This window comes from Bos javanicus, chromosome 24 (assembly GCF_032452875.1).
Source record: "Bos javanicus breed banteng chromosome 24, ARS-OSU_banteng_1.0, whole genome shotgun sequence".
In the NCBI taxonomy this organism is placed as follows: domain Eukaryota; kingdom Metazoa; phylum Chordata; class Mammalia; order Artiodactyla; family Bovidae; genus Bos; species Bos javanicus.
This window is the reverse complement of record NC_083891.1, coordinates 7,969,094-7,991,508: the sequence shown is the minus strand read 5'-3', so window position 1 is coordinate 7,991,508 and position 22,415 is coordinate 7,969,094.

Sequence of the window (22,415 nt, the reverse complement as noted above, 5' to 3'; positions counted from 1 at the left end):
ACTCTTGCCTGGAGAATCCCGTGGACAGAGGAGCCTGGTGGGCTACAGTCCATGGGTTTGCAAAGAATCAGACACAACTGAGTGACAAAGCCCAGCAAGCACACAGCTGAGAAGAGCGATGTGAAGACCTGACTCATTGGCAAAGACCCTGATTCTGGGAAAGATTGAATGCAAAAGGAGTAGGGGTCCACAGAGAATGAGATGGTTCACTAGCATCACTGACTCAATGGACTTGAATTTGAGCAAACTCTGGGAGATAGCGAAGGTCAGGGAAGCCTGGTGTGCTGCATTCCCTGGGGTCACAGTGAGTCAGGCATGACTTAGTGAGTGAACAAAAACAACAACATAGCTGAGAATAAAACAAACAAAACGCAGCGCTGACATCACTTCCTGTGGGACATCTTCATCCTTTTTGTCAAAAACACTCTCCTCATTACATTGATAAACTAGCTTTCACAACATCCCTCCGGCTGCATGTCTAGAGCTTCTTGAGAAACAAGTGTCAACATCCCCACAATCAGCTATTCCTTCCATGATTTGATTTATGTTCCACTTGAATTTCACTTGCAAATGTCATCCCTTTCTTTCCTTTGCTGCGTGTTCGTCTTTACTGGCCAAAAGGAGGAAACTCTTTTGAGTATCCACTGTAAACTTTCATACAAGTTTATCACTGGGAGGCTCTAGGAGCACAAGTTGACACCTTTTGTCTTTGTGTGACTGAAGTAACAGCTTCACAGTGACCGATCACTAGGAGAATTTGAAAGACTTGACGTGACTGGACACCAGTCATAATAGGTGTCTACTGTTCACATAGTGATTTTTGGATTAAACAGCTGGAAGTAATATTTGTACTTTATGAAATTACTCACATTTAATATATTGTGATAACTAAAATTTTAACTCTATGGCATTACTCACATTTAACATACTATGATAATTGAAATTTTAACTCTATGGCTGAGAGACTGGTGTTACCTAACTGAACTGTGGTTAAGTGAAATTTATGCATAAAACTAACAGCTTTAAGCTAGTAAAAGAAAGCTGCCAACTTAGGATTCTTTTCTTGGAAGAAATATCTTTGAAAGACAGGGGAAATAGCTTTTTCAGATAGACAAAGGCTTTGGTTGGCCAGAAACAATGGAGAAGCATGCCTTAAGTGATGTAGAAAAATATACTCAGATAGAACCCAACCCAGAATTCTATACTCTCTGAAAATATTTTTTAAAAATTAATGGCAAAATAAGGATACTTTTTCAGGGGAAAAAAAAACTATAGTCGAGAGAATTTATCACCGGCACATCATTACTTTAAGTAAGGATAAATAAATTCCTTTAGGCAGACAGAACATTGTAACATATGGAAACCTGCACATAAGAAAGAAATGAAGAGCAACAGAGCACAAGATGTGAATCTGTTGTCGTTGTTCAGTCACTAAAGTCGTGTCTGACTCTTTGTGACCGCACAGACTGCAGCACACCAGGCTTCCCAGTCCTTCACTATCTCCTGGAGTTTGCTCAGACTGATGTCCGTTGAGTCAGTGATGCCATTCAGCCATCTCATCCTCTGCTGCCCTCTACATATAATGGAGTTTTTCTTTTCAAAATCACTTCAAGGACCACTGATTATTTGTTTGATAATGATATCAATGTATTATGGGGTTTATAACATATAAAGAAACAAAATGCATTAAAAACATCACAAAGGACAAGAAATGGATATATTATTTGGCTGTCAACTGTGACAATGTAAAGGTAAAATAAAGTCTAAAACAGCTTCTGCTCAAATTCAGAATCACTCGGAGGCCCTGCAAGTCTGTGTGCTGTGAATAATCAGGAACAGTTCCTGGTGTCTCAGCTCATAAGGAATCCGCCTGCAGTGCAGGAGACCTGGGTTCAATCCCTGGGTTGGGAAGATCCCCTGGAGAAGGGAAAGGGTACCGACTCCAGTATTCTGGCCTGGAGAATTCCATGGACTGTATAGTCCTTGCTGTCACAAAGAGTCGGACACGACTGAGCGATTTTCACTTTCGACAAGTATACACACATCAGTCGTTTTTACATGCTACCAGCAAACAATTGAAAAATTATTTAAAAATACAAGACAACAAAGGGGAAATGTGAATAATTCAAAAAATAATATATACAAATGGCCAATAAGTTCATAAAATATTACTCTAGATCAGAATTTTGGGGGGAAATGTAGGTGAAAATCAAAGTAAAGTCAAAGAAGGGGAGAACAGAGGATGAAATATTTGGATGGCATCACAAACTCAATGGACACAAATTTGAGTAAACTCCAGGAGAAGGTGAAGCATAGGGAAGCCTGGTGTGCTGCAGTCCATGGGGTCACAAAGAATCAAACATGACTGAGTGATTGAACAACAGTTACAACAAAAATTAAAATAAGAAACTACTTCACAATCACTAGAGTGAGAACAATTAAAAAGCCTGATAGCACCAATATTGGCTATGATGTGAAAGAACTAGAAGTTTTATTCATTTCTTATAGTAGTATAAAAAGATTCACCATTTAACAAATTGAAACGTTTGCCCCTGTGACGTCACAGAAAGAATATATATGAGATATCCCAAATCTGTAAATGATCAAAGTGTCTATTAATGTGAGAATAAATAACCGCTGGTATAGTCACACAATTCGTTGCTGTTGTTGTTGTTTAGTTGTGAAGTCATGTCCAACTCTTTTTCAACCCCATGGACCATTGCCTTCCAAACTCCTCTGTCCATGGAATTGTCCAGGCAAGAATAATGGAGTGGCTTGCCATTTCTTTCTCCAAGGGATCTTCCCGACCCAGGGATCAAGCCTGTGTCTCTTACATTTCCCGCATTAGCAAGAAGATTCTTTACCACTGAGCCATCAGGGAAGCATGGACCAGGATTAAAAATAGTATTCATATTTTAGTAAATTTAATGGATTTGTAAAAGTGAAAGTGAGGTCACTTAGTCGTGTCTGACTCTTTGTGACCCCATGATATGTAGCCCACCAGGCTCCTCCATCCATGGGATTTTCCAGGCAAGAATACTGGAGTGGGGTGCCATTTCCTTCTCCAGGGGATATTCCCGACTCAGGGATTGAACTCAGATCTCCCACATTGTAGGTAGATGCTTTACAGTCTGAGCCACCAGGGAGTCCATCTATGGATTTGTGGGGAAGAAAGAATAATAAAAATGTTATATATTTCACTATAAGAAATTTAAAAAGTTTTATTTAAAAAATGACGTGGTTATCCAAAATATATATTTATAATATACTCTCTTCTTATATAATATGGATTTAAAAGTCTTAATATTGGAAATACAACTCTACAAATTGCAAAACATACAACAATCCAACAGAAACTATTGAATATGCATATAAATTCAATATCATCTTGAAATCACTTTTTAATGCTTAATTCATAGATTAAGCTAAGATGAATTATTGTTTAAAAATTAATAATTATTTCAATAGACTTAGAAATATTCATCCATCACATTTAGTACCATTAGAATCCAAATGTAAAAGTATGAATTGACATATCACTGATGAAAACATTTTTAATTACATTAGCATTGAAATTTACCAGTGTATAAGTTTTTAACATTAGTGACTATTAATCTCAATCAAATTAATTTATTAGGTAATGCCAACTAAGCAGGTTAGTTACAGTGCTCTCTTATCAATAAAGGATATCCCTCAGTTGTGATAAAATAGTACAATTAAGGGTTTTATTAAGTCCCATTATTTTCAAACAATGTAAATTATTTTTCAAGCTTTTATTAGGCTCAAAAACTATGAAAATATCTAACCATTATTATGACCAAGATTTGGTGTTAAATAACTCCAAATTAATGCTTCATTTCAATACCTATTGCTTAGTCATTAAGTTCAGCTTCTAAATTTAATACTTAATAAGACAAACTAGGAAACATGCATTTATCAAACCAATTTGAAAATATTTGAAGCATCAATAAATTAAGTAGTACTCTTTGTCTTTTCATACGTTCATGGGGTTCTCAAGACTAGAATACTGGAGTGGTTTTGTGATTCCTTTCTCCAGCTATGACAAACCTAAATAGCATATTAAAAAGCAGAGCCATCACCTTGCCAACAAAGGTCTATAGAGTCAAAGCTATAGTCTTTCCAGGAGTCGTGTATGGATATGAGAGTTGGACTGTAAAGAAGGCTGAGCACCAAAGAATTGATGCTTTCAAATTGTGGTACTGGAGAAGACTGTTGAGAGTCCCTTGGACAGCAAGAAGATCAAACCAGTCAATCCTAAAGGAAATCAACTCTGAATATTCATTGGAAAGACTGATGCTGCAGCTCCAATAGTTTGGCCACCTGATGAGAAGAGCCAAATCATCAGAAAAGACCCCGATCCTGGGAAAGATTGAGGGCCAGAGAAGAAGGGGATGACAGAAGATAAGATGGTTGGATGGCATCATCAACTCAATGGACAGGAGTTTGAGCAAACTCCAGGAGATGGTGAAGGACAGGGAAGCCTGGCATGCTGCAGTCCATGGGGGTGCAAAGGGTCAGACACAACTGAGTGATTGTTTATAGTGTATTGATAGCTCCTTTAACAATATCTGCTGAAGATAACTTCATATATAAATTACCATACAAAAAATAAACTAAGAATGAGGTTATGAATTTTAATATGAAGTTAACTTTGGCAGATATTTTTAAGGAACTATAAATACACTATAAATAATGTCTAATTAGTTGAACTGGCATTGTGGTTTAAATAAACAATCAAGAAGGTAGATGACATCACAAGAAGTCCATCTAACCATCTTGAGATGGAACATAGGACAGAACTGGATGATTTTCTCTTTCCCCAGTCCCAGTAGTGTTCAGGAAAGTTGCAACAACAGTATAATAGTGTATCACTGCTACCAATGCATTCCATTCCAAGTCTCAGGACTGAACTGCACTTGTTGGGGTAGGTGTTGGGGAGGGAAAGAAGGGACGAGAATCATGCCCTTGGCTGCCATTTCATTATCTATTGGTCTGTTCAGTTCTGTCAGCTTTGCTTCATGCATTTTGACTGTGTTCCTGGGTGCATGTATGTTTATAAATTTCTTATGTCCCTATGGACTCATCTTTTTATCATTATAAAATGTCCTTATCCAGTAACAATTTTCTCTACTAAAAATTTTGGTCTTATAGTCTGTTTTGTTTGTATTAATATTAGTATAACCATCCTACTTTTCATTAGAGTACTATATATTTGGCATACTTTTTCCCATCTTTTTATTCTGGAAGTATCTCAAAGTGTGTCTCTTGTGAAAAGCATATGGTTGGATCACATATTTCTTTATCAGTTATGCCAATCTTTGCCCTTTTTTTTGGATTTCTTAGTTGATTTATATTTTAATTTTGTTAGTTATTTTTTGGTTGTATTTTAATTAATCTGCTGCTATTTGATTACTCATGCAGCCTTTACAGACTATGCATATCTTAGCCTACATTCTCAAGTTTTTTTTTGTACTGGAGCTTTTTTGCATTTTATTAAAAATGCCACCAATGTGTTAAAGTATTCTATGATTACTGAATTCTATAATAATACTTTCTTCTGAATTTTCAGCTTCCTTCTTCCTTTCTTTTGTCCTGCATTTATTGTAGATTATAAGCTGTTGTATGTAAAGCTTTCTCTGATTGACCAACAAATTCTACTCTAAAAGCTAATGTAGCTTTTTGCTCAACTTTATTTTTTTTTATTTTCCCCCTTTATTTTATTTTATTTAATTTATTTTTTTAATTTTATTTTTAAACTTTACAATATTGTATTAGTTTTGCCAAATATTGAAATGGATCTGCCACAGGTATACATGTGTTCCCCTCCTGAACCCTCCTCCCTCCTCCCTCCCCATACCATCCCTCTGGGTCGTCCCAGTGCACCAGCCCCAAGCATCCAGTATCGTGCATTGAACCTGGACTGGCAACTCGTTTCATACATGATATTATACATGTTTCAATGCCATTCTCCCAAATCTCCCCACCCTCTCCCTCTCCCACAGAGTCCATAAGACTGTTCTATACATCAGTGTCTCTTTTGCTATCTCGTACACAGGGTTATTGTTACCATCTGTCTAAATTCCATATATATGCGTTAGTATACTGTATTGGTGTTTTTCTTTCTGGCTTAGTTCACTCTGTATAATAGGCTCCAGTTTTGTCCACCTCATTAGAACTGATTCAAATGTATTCTTTTTAATGGCTGAATAATACTCCATTGTGCATATGTACCATAGCTTTCTTATCCATTCATCTGCTGATGGACGTCTAGGTTGCTTCCATGTCCTGGCTATTATAAACAGTGCTGCGATGAACATTGGGGTACACGTGTCTCTTTCCCTTCTGGTTTCCTCAGTGTGTATGCCCAGCAGTGGGGTTGCTGGATCATAAGGCAGTTCTAGTTCCAGTTTTTTAAGGAATCTCCACACTGTTCTCCATAGTGGCTGTACTAGTTTGCATTCCCACCAACAGTGTAAGAGGGTTCCCTTTTCTCCACACCCTCTCCAGCATTTATTGCTTGTAGACTTTTGGATCGCAGCCATTCTGACTGGCGTGAAATGGTACCTCATAGTGGTTTTGATTTGCATTTCTCTGATAATGAGTATAAAGTCATTCTCTCTTATTATCAAATTTTTGCCAATCACTCTTTAGGTCTGGGCTTCTCAAATTTCATCTAAAATCAAGTTCATCTGTGCTGGACTAGTGTGAGATTTCTTTTGTTTCAGTTGTAGAGTTTTCTAACATTACTAGGAAAACAGATGCACCCTGCAGATGTTCTTTGTGATGCCAACCTAATACTTCCTTTTGTATGTCCCTATATTAAGAAATATAATTTTCATGCAAGAGAAGATCTATCCCTGATTTTATGATCTGTGTTGGCCATGAGTCCTCAGAAAGTAGAATCAGGCCAAAATAGCATGTACACTTATTCCTAGTTATCCTTAATTTACTGTTTCAGAGGGGAAAGCCTAGGTAAAACATAAATATGTTTCTTGTCCTAATCCCACCAAAACTGGAGTTATTTAGATTACATTGCATGTATTTATCAAAATTCCTTTATCCATCCATCCATCCATTGATAGGTGTTTGGGCTGCTTTCATCTTTTGGATAATATAAATTATTCTGTTTTAAAGATATATGTACATATACTAGTTTGAGTACCTATTTTCAGTTCTTCAGGGTATATATCTAAGAGTGGAAAAAAGGCCATTTAGTAACTGCCAAACTATTCCACAGTGGCTGAACAATTTTGCTTTCCTCCCAGCAATGTAGAAGTGTCCTGATATTTTCACATCCTATCAACATGTGATATTTTCAGAGTATTGTTTTTATTACCATCATTGGAGTGATACTTGTTTAAGGTTTGCTTATGCTTGCATTACCTTAATGACTAATGATGATGCACTCCATGAATTTATTGATCATCTGTATGTCTTTGTAGACGTGTCTATTCAAGTATTTTGCCAATGATTTAATTGGGTCATTTGCCTCCCCTTGTTTTTGCTGATTTGTAGGTGTTCTTCACATATTTTGGATATTAGACATCTATCAAATAAAGGAATTGCAAATATTTTCTTTCATCCCATATGTGGTCTTGTCAATCTCTTGCTAATATCCTTTGGTGCACAACAGTTTTTCATTTTGAGAAAGTCCAATGTATTCATTTATTTTTTTCTTTTTGTTGCTTGTGCTCTTGATATTATATCTAAGAATCCTATCAAAGAGCCCTTCGATATTTTTGTTGCTATTTGTCTTTCGGGATCCTAAATTTTCTTTTCATTTTTTTTTCTTTTACCACCCAATTGGTGTTTCTTCCTTTCGCTTGACCTTTTTTCTTCATTTAGAAGTTATACATTTCAATAGATTCCCATTTAATTACACCTATCCCTTTAAATCAGCTTCCTAGGTGGCTCAGAGCTAAAGAATCTTCCTGCCAAGCAGGAGACTAGGGTTCAATCTCTGGGTTGGGAAGATCCCATGAAGAAGGACCTGGCAACCCACTTCAGTATTCTTGCCTGGAAAATCCCATGGACAGAGGAACCTGGTAGGCTACAGTCCATGGAGTCACACATAGTTGGACACAACTTAGTTACTAAACCACCACCATCCCTTTAAATCATGCATGTTTAAAAATAGTTTATGGATCTTTAAATGGCATCTAGACCTTTAAATGGAGCATACTTAGAAATATTTTCCTTTGTTCTATGCCCAAACCCTCATGAACAGTTTCTCAGTATATTCCTATTTAGGGTAGATTTAATCTTTTGGCATTTCCCTCCCCTCTCCCCAAACTACACTGACATCTTCTCATTAGCTTCCCTCTTATATCTTCACTGCAGTGTTTCTTAGTCTGCCTTTGTTACTGGATGGAGGTAGCTTTGTTTGAGAGAAAGCATGATAGAATTTGGTGACATTTTTTCTTTTTATTTATTTTGTAGTTTCAGCATTCTTTGTCTTCAAGCTATGCTGAGGATGTAGTTTTGTATAGAATTTACTTTTCTTTTGGTTTTATTTATGGGTTAGGAAGAATATTTTTGGAGAAATAGAGCTATGCTGATCCTATTGTCCTCAGCTACCAGAAGTCCTTCTTCAAATGCACTTTTATGATATTTTGCAAGTTAGTTGAAGAAAATGTTAGTTGGATGATGTTGCTGTCATCTGAATTCATAGCTATGTAGTACAGATTGATTTGTCTAATTATCAACTTTAACCCAGAAGTACAAGATTGAAAACTCTGAATGAAGTGCAGGTTTAGTTCACTCTACCAAAGGATTAGGGTAAAGGAAATGAAACACTGAGCTATAGTAGAAAAAAGCAGTTAAAAAATACCCATGACTGTCTCTTCAGGACTGACGGGAATGAAGACTGCAGTTGCTGTGCTTGCTCTGCTCCTCAATTGTGCATGTGAACATCAACTTTCTCCTTCTCTCTCCTCCTTCCTGTTAGTATTTTAATACTGCTGTTGTTGAAAGTTTACATAACAATTGAGGTTTTAGGCAACTGAATATTATTCTGGGATTGTGGCTGAATTTTAAGAGTAATTAACATAACCCCAAAACATAATGCAAGGCAACTCTCCCAAAAAGAGATAAAATGGCTATCAGTACCTTGGTGGTGGTTTAGTCACTAAGTCATGTCCAACTTATGTGGCCCCATGGACTGTAGCTCACCATGCTCTTCTGTCGATGAGATTTTCCAGTAAGAATTCTGGAATGGGTTGCCATTTCCTTTTTCATTAAATCTTCCCAACCCAGGAACCAAACTTGGGTCTCCTGCACTGCAGGCAGATTCTTTACAGACTGAGCTACCAGGGAAGCCCAGTCCCTGGGTACCTTGGTACATCTCCTCAATTCAACAACCTCACATATGCAGATGATAGCACAACAATGGCAGAAAGCAAGCTAAAGAGCCTCTTGATGAAGGTGAAAGTGGAGAGTGAAAAAGCTGGCTTAAAACTCAACATTCAAAAATCTAAGATCACGGCATCCAGTTCCATCACTTCATGGCAAACAGATGAGGAAAAAGTGAAAACAGTAAGAGTTTATTTTCTTGGGCTTCAAAATCACTGCAGATGGTGATTGCAGCCACAAAATTAAAAGAGGTTTGCTCCTTGGAAGAAAAGCTATAACAAATCTAGACAGCATATTAAAAAACAGAGACATCACTTTGCCAATAAAGGATTGTTAGTCAAAGCTATGGTTTTTCTAGTAGTCTTGTACTGATGTGAGAACTGGACTATAAAGAAGGTTGAGTGCTGAAGAATTGATGCTTTCAAACTGTGGTGCTGGAGACGACTCTTAAGAGTCCCTTAGACTGCAAGATCAAACCAGTCAATCCTAAAGGAAATCAACTGAATATTGAATGATTCCTGAATATTCACTGGAAGGACTGGTGTTGAGGCTGAAACTCCAATACTTTGACCACCTGATGCAGAGAGCCAACTCATTGGAAAAGACCATGATGCTGGGAAAGACTGAGGGCAGGAGGAGAAGAGGGGGACAGAGGATGAGATGGTTGGATGGCATCACTGACTCAATGGACATGAGTTTGAGCAAACTCAGGGAGATAGTGAAGGACAGAGAAGCCTGGCATGCTGCAGTCCATGGGGTTGCAAAGAGTTGGACACAACTTAGTGACTAAACAACAACAACTACAAATCCAATACACATTACCATGAGTTTGAGAAACCTCAACCAAAGAGAGAAAAGCATGGTGCAGAACTCCTGACCCAGGGATTGAACCGCATCTCTTACGTCTCTGGCATTGGCAGGCAGGTTCTCTACCACTAGCGTCACCTGAGAAGTGGTACAGATAAATCCTAGTGTAGTAAGATTCTTAGAATTACATTAAATCAATCGATAAAGTCCATAATAAACCTTTTTCAATGATTTGCAGAAACTCCCTTTGGTATGTCTTGTTATCACTGGGGCAGTTTACACATAACTTGACTGTAAATTATAAACTACTATACAAATGTTAGTTTTTATTTTGTTTTGGGAATGCTGGAAAAGATAACTTTGCAAATCTGCTATAAAATATCTGTATTTTATTAAAGGTGAATTTATTTTAGATATTTGTTAGTAGCAAATTTTGTATGCCTAGATACAATAAATAGAATGTCTAGAGTCTTTTCACTGAAAACAAGAATTTCTGTTGTAATGAAGGTTGCAAAATATAGACTGAACCTTTATGAAGATACAAAAGTAGAGTGTGAATTCTTTTCAGAACCTTAGTAGAACAGTGGTCTTTTATGATTAATAAGGCTAAAAACAACAACAAAAGTATATCATAAGAGACAAGAACCATCTTTGTTGCTCTGCCATGTATAAGAATGGGAAATTTAATTCCATCATTTACTAGCCAAGTCAGCATAAAAAATGAAATTGTCCAATCAGACTCACACATATCAGAAAATTTATTCAGTATTAAACTTTTCTAATAAATTAAAGAATACAAATAATCAGTAGACCTGAGTGAAAAAAAATAGGAGTCTGGGACATCAAAGATATTTTCCCTTGTCCTTTCTTACATGGGAAAGACAGAGGAAGAGGTGAGATCTTTAAGAAACCTGTCCTGTCCTTGGACCAGGACATATTTGCATTATCATGCATCTTTATTTTATGCCCAGTTTTGTGCTTAAATTATTTGGCATTTTCCAGAGAGCTATGCCTCATAAATCCATACATTATTATATTGTTTACATTGCTATTTGTTGTTCAGTCACTAATGAAAGGTTGTTGCTTAACCACGAAAGACGCTGGGATTCTTGGCCTCCAGAGGAGAAGAATTCAATCTGGGGCCAGAGATGAGGCTTGATCGCTCAGAGCTTTTGTGTAATAAAGTTTTATTAAAGTAAGAAAAGGGATAGGGAAAGCTTCTGACATACACATCAAAAGGGGGACGGAGAGTGCCCCCTTTGCTAGTGTTAGTAAGGGAGTTATATACTTTTAAATTAGTTATTACAATGAATCAAAAGAATGTCTGGAGGTTGTAAAGACCTTACTAGACCCACTCCCATAATATTCATTTTAAGATAACAGGATTAGCCAGAAGGTTTTCAGGAAGGAGAAATTGTCCTCAAGCAGGATACATTGCTGTTATATGATCCTTAGTACAGAGTTTAAACTGAGTTATTTGTTGTGTAATCATCAGTTCCAGCCTCAAAGATAAAAACATTTTATGTGACTAAGACTAGGGAATGTAGAGGAAAAAAGAACATTTGTCCTTTCCTCCTCTTTGAGAATTCCAGACCTTTATCTCTTCCTTGAGAACCCCAGACGCCTCTCTCCTTGGACACCCCCAGACTTCTTATCAACCTGCCTAGGAACTGACTCTTACTAAGTTGTATCTGACTCTTTGCAACTCCATGGACTGAAGAATGCCAGGATCACCTATCCTTCACTACCTCTCATGAGTTTGCTCAAACTCATGTCCACTGAGCTGGTGATGTCATCCAACCATCTCATCCTCTGTCTCCCGTTCTCCTTTTGCCTTCAGTCTTTTCTAGTATCAGGGTCTTTTCCAATGAGTCGGCTCTGCACACCAGGTAGCCAAAGAATTGGCCTTAAAGTAAACAAAGTATTGTTTACCTTAAGAAATCATAAAACAAGGGCTTAATTAAAATTTTCCATTTCATGTTAAATCCTCCATATTACCCATTTTTTAATTTTTATTTTTCTCTAAGTTCCTGAATTTAAAGGTGTTTTTGCTTATCTGCAGTTTATTTTGTTCTCTATGATATTTAAGGTTTTAATTGGCCTCTATAATTTTAGACTCCATGGGTTTGATATTCAATGCTTTCATTTTGTTTATTTATAATAGAACTTGATTTTTTCTAATTAACCTAAAATATTTAGATGTTTTAACTCTCAAATTTAACAGTTGAAGGGTAGTTTGCACTATTCATTTTTTAATATGTTTTATTTTATATTCAGAGAATAAATATGTATGATTTCACCTCTTTCAGCTTTATTATGCTTTTTTTCTTTCCATGTTGAGTAAATCGTCAATTGTTTTAATATTTTATGTATACTAAGAAAAATGTGTATTCTCTGTTAAGCACTAATTTTCTCAAAAGATTATAAATTGATAGATTAATAGATGTCCTATATTACTTTAAACTGCGATGAAGAATCTGTCTGCCAGTGCAAGAGATGCAGGTTCAATCCCTGGGTCAGAAAGACCCTTCAGTAGCAATGACTAACCACTTAAGTATTCTTGCCTGGAAAATTCCATGGGCAGAGGAGCCTGGTGGGGTAGAGTCGATGAGGTCTCAAAAAGTCAGACATGACTTAACAACTGAACACACATATAACACTTTACACAATGTAAGGGTTATTTTTTGTTTGTTTTGCTTTTTAAAACAAAGATGGTAACCTTTGTCTATCAGATCAGATCAGTCGCTCAGTCATGTCCGATTCTTTGCGACCCCATGAATTGCAGCATGCCAGGCCTCCCTGTCCATCACCAACTCCTGGAGTTCACTCAGACTCACGTCCATCAAGTAAGTGATGCCATCCAGCCATCTCATCCTCTGTCGTCCTCTTCTCCTCTTGCACCCAATCCCTACCAGCATCAGAGTCTTTTCCAATGAGTCAACTCTTCACATGAGGTGGCCAAAGTACTGGAGTTTCAGCTTTAGTATCATTCCTTACAAAGACCACCCAGGGCTGATCTCCTTTAGGATGGACTGGTTGGATCTCCTTGTAGTTCAACGGACCCTCAAGAGTCTTCTCCAACACCACAATTCAAAAGCATCAATTCTTCGGTGCTCAGCCTTCTTCACAGTCCAACTCTCACATCCATACATGACCACAGGAAAAACCATAGCCTTGACTAGACGGACCTTTGTTGGCAAAGTAATGTCTCTGCTTTTGAATATGCTATCTAGATTGGTCATAACTTTCCTTCCAAGGAGTAAGCATCTTTTAATTTCATGGCTGCAGTCACCATCTGCAGTGATTCTGGAGTCCAGAAAAATAAAGTGTGACACTGTTTCCACTGCTTCCCCATGTATTTCCCATGAAATGATGGGACCGGATGCCATGATCTTCGTTTTCTGAATGCTGAGCTTTAAGCCAACTTTTTCACTCTCCTCCGTCACTTTCATCAAGAGGCTTTGGAGTTCCTCTTCACTTTCTGCCATAAGGGTGGTGTCATCTGTATATATGAGGTTATTGATATTTCTCCCAGCAATCTTGATTCCAGCTTGTGTTGCTTCCAGTCCAGCGTTTCTCATGATGTACTCTGCATAGAAGTTAAATAAACAGGATGACAATATACAGCCTTGACAAACTCCTTTTCCTATTTGGAACCAGTCTGTTGTTCCGTGTCCAGTTCTAATTGTTGCTTCCTGACCTGCATACAAATTTCTCAAGAGGCAGATCAGGTGGTCTGGTATTCCCATCTCTTTCAGAATTTTCCACAGTTTATTGTGATCCACAGAGTCGAAGGCTTTGGCATAGTCAATAAAGCAGAAATAGATGCTTTTCTGGAACTCTCTTGCTTTTTCCATGATCCAGTGGATGTTGGCAATTTGATCTCTGGTTCCTCTGCCTTTTCTAAAACCAGCTTGGACATCAGGAAGTTCAAGGTTCACATATTGCTGAAGCCTGGCTTGGAGAATTTTGAGCATTATCTTACTAGCCTGTGAGATGAGTGCAATGTGTGGTAGTTTGAGCATTCTTTGGCATTGCCTTTCTTTGGGATTGGAATGAAAACTGACCTTTTGCAGTCCTGTGGCCACTGCTGAGTTTTCCAAATTTGCTGGCGTATTGAGTGCAGCACTTTCACAGCATCATCTTTCAGGATTTGGAAGAGCTCAACTGGAATTCCATCACCTCTACTAGCTTTGTTCATAGTGATGCTTTCTAAGGCCCACTTGTCTACACATTCCAGGATGTCTGGCTCTAGATCAGTGATCACACCATCGTGATTATCTGGGTCATGAAGATCTTTTTTGTACAGTTCTTCTGTGTATTCTTGCCATCTCTTCTTAATATCTTCTGCTTCTGTTAGGTCCATACCATTTCTGTCCTTTATCGAGCTCATCTTTGCATGAAATGTTCCTTTGGTATCTCTGATTTTCTTGAAGAGATCCCTAGTTTTTCCCATTCTGTTGTTTTCTTCTTTTTCTTTGCATTGATCGCTGAGGAAGGCTTTCTTATCTCTCCTTACTATTCTTCGGAACTCTGCATTCAGATGCTTATATCTTTCCTTTTCTCCTTTGCTTTTCACTTCTCTTCTTTTCACAGCTATTTGTAAGGCCTCCCCACACAGCCATTTTGCTTTGCATTTCTTTTCCATGGGGATGGTCTTGATCCCTGTCTCCTGTACAATGTCATGAACCTCATTCCATAGTTCATCAGGTACTCTATCTATCAGATCTAGGCCCTTATATCTATTTCTCACTTTCACTGTATAATCATAAGGGACTTGATTTAGGTCATACCTGAATGGTCTAGTGGTTTTCCCTACTTTCTTCAATTTCAGTCTGAATTTGGCAATAAGGAGTTCATGGTCTGAGCCACAGTCAGCTCCTGGTCTTGTTTTTGTTGACTGTATAGAGCTTCTCCATCTTTGGCTGCAAAGAATATAATCAATCTGATTTCAGTGTTGACCATCTGGCGATGTCCATGTATAGAGTCTTCTCTTGTGTTGTTGGAAGAGGGTGTTTGCTATGACCAGTGCATTTTCTTGGCAAAACTCTATTAGTCTTTGCCCAGCTTCATTCCATATTCCATGGCCAAATTTGCCTGTTACTCCAGGTGTTTCTTGACTTCCTACTTTTGCATTCCAGTCCCCTATAATGAAAAGGACATCTTTTTTGGGTGTTAGTTCTAAAAGGTCTTGTAGGTCTTCATAGAACCGTTCAACTTCAGCTTCTTCAGTGTTACTGGTTGGGGCATAGACTTGGATTACCGGGATATTGAATGGTTTGCCTTGGAAACAAACAGAGATCATTCTGTCGTTTTTGAGATTGCATCCAAGTACAGCATTTCGGACTCTTTTGTTGACCATGATGGCGACTCCATTTCTTCTGAGGGATTCCTGCCCACAATAGTAGATATAATGGTCATCTGAGTTAAATTTACCCGTTCCAGGCCATTTCAGTTCACTGATTCCTAGAATGTCGACATTCCCTCTTGCCATCTCTTGTTTGACCACTTCCAATTTGCCTTGATTCATGGACCTGACATTCCAGGTTCCTATGCAATATTGCTCTTTACAGCATTGGACCTTGCTTCTATCATCAGTCACATCCACAGCTGGGTATTGTTTTTGCTTTGGCTCCATCCCTTCATTCTTTCTGGAGTTATTTCTCCACTGATCTCCAGTAGCATATTGGGCACCTACTGACCTGGGGAGTTTCTCTTTCAGTATCCTATCATTTTGCCTTTTCATACTGTTCACGGGGTCCACCTTTGTCTATACACCCCCCCCCCAAAAAAAGTTTGCTCACTTGTAACCCCTAATTTTAATTTTGAGATCACTACCTTTCCAATTTATTGTTTGAAACATTTATTTCTTATTTGCATTAAATGAAAAAGTTGTCTTTCAACAATAATTTAGACTTAACCATGCAGTTTTCCAATATTTTGTATATCCCATAGCTTCTTCTTTCTTGGATTTATTTTTTATATTAATGGAATACAACTTCTGTCACTTTTTTCCAGAATAGTAGGTGATGGAAAATATCTTGGCCTTGTATATATGAATAAGTCATTTCCCTTCATTGTCATATGGTTAGTTGAATAGCTACAGAATGTTAGCTTCTATGTCATTTGCTCTCAGAACAGAAATGTCTTCTTCTAATATTGTGTACTACTAACAAGAACAGGAAATGCATGGGCTGAATATTCAGGAGAGGTTTGTGAGCTGAGTTAAAGTGCGATCCCACTGTAGACCATCCCCATCTGTACTTCTGTTCTTATACATACATTCCCAGCAACTCATATTTCATCCAGACTTCTTAGGGGATTCCAGCATGGAGTAATTTTGAAAACTAAAACCCCAACAGGGATAATATATCATGTACATCTTAGCTGCTAACAGCATGGGCAGTTGCCAGCTGAAGTCCAGATGCTCTCCCCCAAATGACATAATGCTACATAAGGCACCTGGGACCTCAATGCCACCCTGGGGAAAACGCTGAATTGACCAATTACTATGATTTGAAAATAACACTTCTGTCATGTTTGCAGTAATTTTTATATATCTATTTGTGGTGTTCAAAATTAATGTCCCCTAGCAAATTCTTAAATACCATAAGGTGGTTATTATGATTATGACGATTTCCTATTATGTTGCGTCTGTGAAAGACAGTGTGTGCTCAGAAAATATTTATGGGCTTTAATTGTATGAACTGAATTGAACATTTTTTGAGTGGTTTACTCAAAGGAAACATAATGATATTCAAAAAGCAGGATTTTATGCATCAGATGCAAAAAGAAAAATTCTTCATAAGCCAGTGGCTGAACACAAGGTAAGCATTAGAGATGTATGTTCATTGGAAAAATTACTGACTTGTTTTTTTAGCACAGTGAATGTACAAATAGGCTCTTATTTAAAAAAATAAATGTGATCAAGTTAATGGTTAGCTAAAATGTTTTAGAAACACAGCTTACCTATATTCAGGCTACAGAATTTAATGAGATCTATAGCATTTAGACATCCTGGAATGTGAAGTCAAGTGGGCCTTAGAAAGCATCATTACGAACAAAGCTAGTGGGGTTGATGGAATTCCAGTTGAGCTATTTCAAATCCTGAAAGATGATGCTGTGAAAGTGCTGCACTCAATATGCCAGCAAATTTGGAAAACTCAGCAGTGACCACAGGACTGCAAAAGGTCAGTTTTCATTTCAACCCCAAAGAAAGGCAATGCCAAAGAATGCTCAAACTACCACACAATTGCATTCATCTCACACACTAGTAAAGTAATGCCCAAAATTCTCCAAGCCAGGCTTCAGCAATATGTGAACCATGAGCTTCCAGATGTTCAAGCTGGTTTTAGAAAAGGCAGAGGAACCAGAGATCAAATTGCCAACATATGCTGGATCATGGAAAAAGCAAGAGAGTTCCAGAAAAACATCTATTTCTGCTTTATTGACTATGCCAAAGCCTTCAACTGTGTGGACCACAATAAGCTGTGGAAAATTCTGCAAGAGATGGGAATACCAGACCACCTGACCTGCCTCTTGAGAAACCTGTATGTAGGTCAGGAAGCAACAGTTAGAACTGGACATGGAACAACAGACTGGTTCCAAATAGGAAAAGGAGTACGTCACCCTGTTTATTTAACTTATATGCAGAGTACATCATGAGAAACGCTGGGCTGGAAGAAGTACAAGCTGGAATCAAGATTGCTGGGAGAAATATGAATAACCTCAGATAAGCAGATGACACCACCCTTATGGCAGAAAGTGAAGAGGAACTAAAGAGCCTCTTGATGAAAGTGAAAGTGGAGAGTGAAAAGGTTTGCTTAAAACTCAACATTCAGAAAACGAAGATCATGGCATCTGGTCCCATCACTTCATGGGAAATAGATGGGGAAACAGTGGAAACAGTGTCAGACTTTATTTTTCTGGGCTCCAAAATTACTGCAGATGGTGACTGCAGCCATGAAATTAAAAGACGTTTACTCCTTGGAAGAAAAGTTATGACCAATCTAGATAGCATATTCAAAAGCAGAGACATTACTTTGCCAACAAAGGTCCATCTAGTCAAGGCTATGGTTTTTTCAGTGGTCATGTATGGATGTGAGAGTTGGACTGTGAAGAAGACTGAGCACCGAAGAATTCATGCTTTTGAACTGTGGTGTTGGAGAAGACTCTTCAGAGTCCCTTGGACTGCAAGGAGATCCAACCAGTCCATTCTGAAAGAGATCAGCCCTGGGATTTCTTTGGAAGGAATGATGCTAAAGCTGAAACTCCAGTACTTTGGCCACCTCATGTGAAGAGTTGACTCATTGGAAAAGACTCTGATGCTGGGAGGGATCGGGGCAGGAGGAGAAGGGGATGACAGAGGATGAGATGGCTGGATGGCATCACTGACTCGATGGCCGTGAGTCTGAGTGAACTCCGGGAGTTGGTGATAGACAGGGAGGCCTGGCATGCTGCGATTCATGGGGTCACAAAGAGTTGGACACAACTGAGTGACTGAACCGAACTGAATTGATAGCATTTACTGGGCTTCCCTTGTAGCTCAGTCGGTAAAGAATCTGCCTGCAGTGTAGGAGACCCAGGTTCAATCCCTGGGCTGGGAAGATCTGGAAAATCTCATGGACAGAGAAGCCTGGTGGGCTGCAGTCCATGGGGTTGCAAAGACTCAGGCACAACTGAGCGACCAACAATTACTTACTTACTTACAGCATTTACTTCCCTTGTGGCTCAGCTGGCAAAGAATCCGCCCACAATGCAGGAGACCTGGGTTCGATCCCTGGGTTGGGAAGATCACCTGGAGAAGGGAAAGGCTACCCACTCCAGTATTCTGGCCTGGAGAATTCCATGGATACAGTCCATGGGGTTGAAAAGATTTGGACACGACTGAGCGACTTTCACTTTCATAGCATTTACCATTAGGGATGGTGCCTAAAATCAGATCCCAAGCTGTGTTAGTGTTCTTGTGCAAAACCAGCTTTGCCATCATCTTCTGCCACCTGTCTTCCTTCAGTAAAGCCTACTGAGGGCTCATGGGACCTAAAATGTCTTCCTGGGGAAAATGTGTGGGGTTGCTATTCAGTGGCTTCAGTCACTAAGTCGTGTTCAACTCTTTGCAACCCCATGAACTGCAACATGCACGCCAGGCTTTCCTGTCCTTAACTATCTCCCAAAGTTTACTCAAACTCCTGTCCATTGAGTCGGTGATGCTATCCAACAATCTCATCCTCTGTTGTCCCCTACTCCTCCTGCCCTGAATCTTTCCCAGTATCAGAGCCTTTTCCAATGAATTGGCTCATCACATCAGGTGGTCAAAGTATTGAAGCTTCAGCTTCAGCATCAGTCCTTCCAATGAACACCCAGGACTGATTTCCTTTAGGATGGACTGGTTGGATCTCCTTGCAGTCCAAGGGACTCTCAAAAGTCTTCTCCAGCATCACAGTTTGAAAGAATCAATTCTCTGGCACTCAGCCTTCTTTATGGTCCAGCTCTCACATCTGTACTTGACTACTGGAAAAACCATAGCTTTGACTATATGGACCGTTGTTGGCAAAGTGATGTCTCTGCTTTTTACACACACAAGCACACACATACATATGTACATTAATACATATGTGCATATATATATAGTATGCTGCTACTGCTGCTAAGTCGCTTCAGTCGTGTCCGACTCTGTGCGACCCCATAGACAGCAGCCCACCAGGCTCCACCATCCCTGGGATTCTCAAGGCAAGAACACTGGAGTGGGTTGCCATTGCCTTCTCCAATGCATGAAAGTGAAAAGGGAAAAGTGAAAATGAAGTCGCTCAGTTGTGTCCGACTCTTAGCGACCCCATGGACAGCAGCCTACCAGGCTCCTCCATCCATGGGATTTTCCAGGTGAGAGTACTGGAGTGGGGTGCCATTGCCTTCTCCCATACATACACACACACATATATATATGTGTGTGTGTATATTAATGTCTTCTAAATTTTTTCTCTGTATTTTATATTAATATCTGCATTTTATGTACCAAGCAGCTACTAAGAAAGTACCATACTTAAATATATTAACCAAAATTTCCAGCTGAGAAATCATTTCTTTTTGTTTTCTCCAAGAATTATTTTGTGAGTAGCTGTGCTTATGTAGGCTCCATTTAAATCTCAGGTATAATAATTTTTTTAATAGCATATATCTTCCAGCAGCTTTACTTTGCCATTTACCATTTCCTTGTGGTCTGCATTCAGAATTCCTCTATGAATATGTGTTTCTTTGTGGAATCATAAGGCTGAAGTCTGGAGAGTACCCTAAATGAAAGCAGCTCCCCAGTGGTAGAAAGTCATACGAGATATGGGGCAAAGTCTACATGCTGGGGCTTCCTGGGTAGCTCAGCAGTAAAGAATCCACCTGCCATTTTAGAAGACAGGGGTTTGATCCCTGGGTCCCCTTGAGGAGGAAATGGCAACCCACTGCAATATTCTTGCCTGGGAAATCCCAAGGACAGAGGAGCCTTGTGGGCTACAGTCCATGGGATCACAAGAGAGTCAGACACAGCTTAGGGACTAAACAACTACAGCTATGTGCTAGGAATTATCAGAAAGCAGGTTTTGAATCCTACTTTTTGAAGCGCATCCCTGTTCCCGGGTTCTTTATATTTCCCAGGCAGGGCTCCCAGAAGCTCCTTATCAGTGTCTAGGGAGCCAGGAAGATCAGACAAATACATGGTAGATTGAGTTTGACCCTCTTTTATTGCAAACACAGATCTTGGCAGGTCAACCTCTTCCCAAGATCCATAACTTTCTATCCCCTCTTCAGTATCACCCACTATTATTAATAATCTCCGGACACATAATTCCCCCACGTAAGGACAAAAGCCTCAAACCAGCTCTCGCCAGGTAAGTGATAGAAAGCAACCCTTAAGCCTCGGCTAAATTAATCCCAAAGATGAGAGAAATTGGGGGTGAGAGTGAAAGGGAAATAAAGTGTGAAAAATTTTGCCAAAAGTCTCAACACTGCTTTTGAATATCCTGGGCTTTTATTCTGTTACTTTTGTTTTGTTTTGTTTTGTCTGTGGATACATTTTCAGAAACTCAACTTTTCACCAGAGGGATATAACATAGTTAAGAACACAGTCTCTAGAGTAGGATTACATGGAACTGAGTCACAATTTATCTACTTATATGTGTGATCCTATACATCATATTTTAAACTCAGTGTTTCTATTCCTTCTTTAAAATAGGAATAATAGTATTCACTGCTCAGAGCCCCTCAGGGAAGATCCTGTAATGATCTTCAAACAGTAATGATCACACCTCTTCATCAGATTCCAAATAGTTTGAGAATCAATTACAACTCTGTCTGCCAAAACATCAGCTTATTACTGAAGGTAAATTGAAGCAGACAGCTTGGGAAAAGACAAATATCACCCAAACCTCAGAATTATGACACTCTCCATCTATTTGCCAGCGAAATTAAATTATGTTCTCATTGTTAGCAACTGATTCCCAGAAGGAAAAGTGAGGCCAGTGTTGAGCTATACACACCTAGTTTTTTTTTTTCTTTTTTCTCCAAGTTTACCAATCTATGAAGTTTGTGCACCACGCTACAGGTGAAGAGAAGGAAGGGTGGATTGGCTTTGGTTGGTCTGGAGAAGCTCCCTCTTCACAAAACAAGAGAAAGCAGGGAGTAGCCTTCCCTGTCAGGCTGAGACCTGCATTCATCTGAGACGATTTTGGCCTGAGGATTCTTTGTGCCTAATCACTATTCCTGCTCTAAAGAGGGGTATGGCTCTCCCTGAGGTTGGAGACAAGCCTGCATATTTATTTTATTCATTTTTTAAAAATGTATTTTTAATTGGAGAATGTGTGTACTCCAGTACTTCGGCCACCTGATGTGAAGAACTGACTCATTAGAAAAGACCCTGCTGCTGGGAAAGATTGCAGGCAGGAGGAGAAGGGGACACAGAGGATGAGATGGTTGGATGGCATCACCGACTCAATGAACATGAGCTTGAGTAAACTCTGGGAGCCACTGATGGACAGGGAGGCCTGGCATGCTACAGTCCATGAGGTCGCAAAGAGTCAGACACGACTGAGCCACTGAACTGAACTGAACTGAACTGAATTGCAGGATAACTGCTTTCATGTTGTGTTGGTTTCTGCCATACAACAATGTGAGCCAGCTATGTGTGTCCCTCCGGAGCCTCCCTCCCAGTCCACCCCCCATCCCACCCCTCTAGGTGGTCACAGAGCACCAGG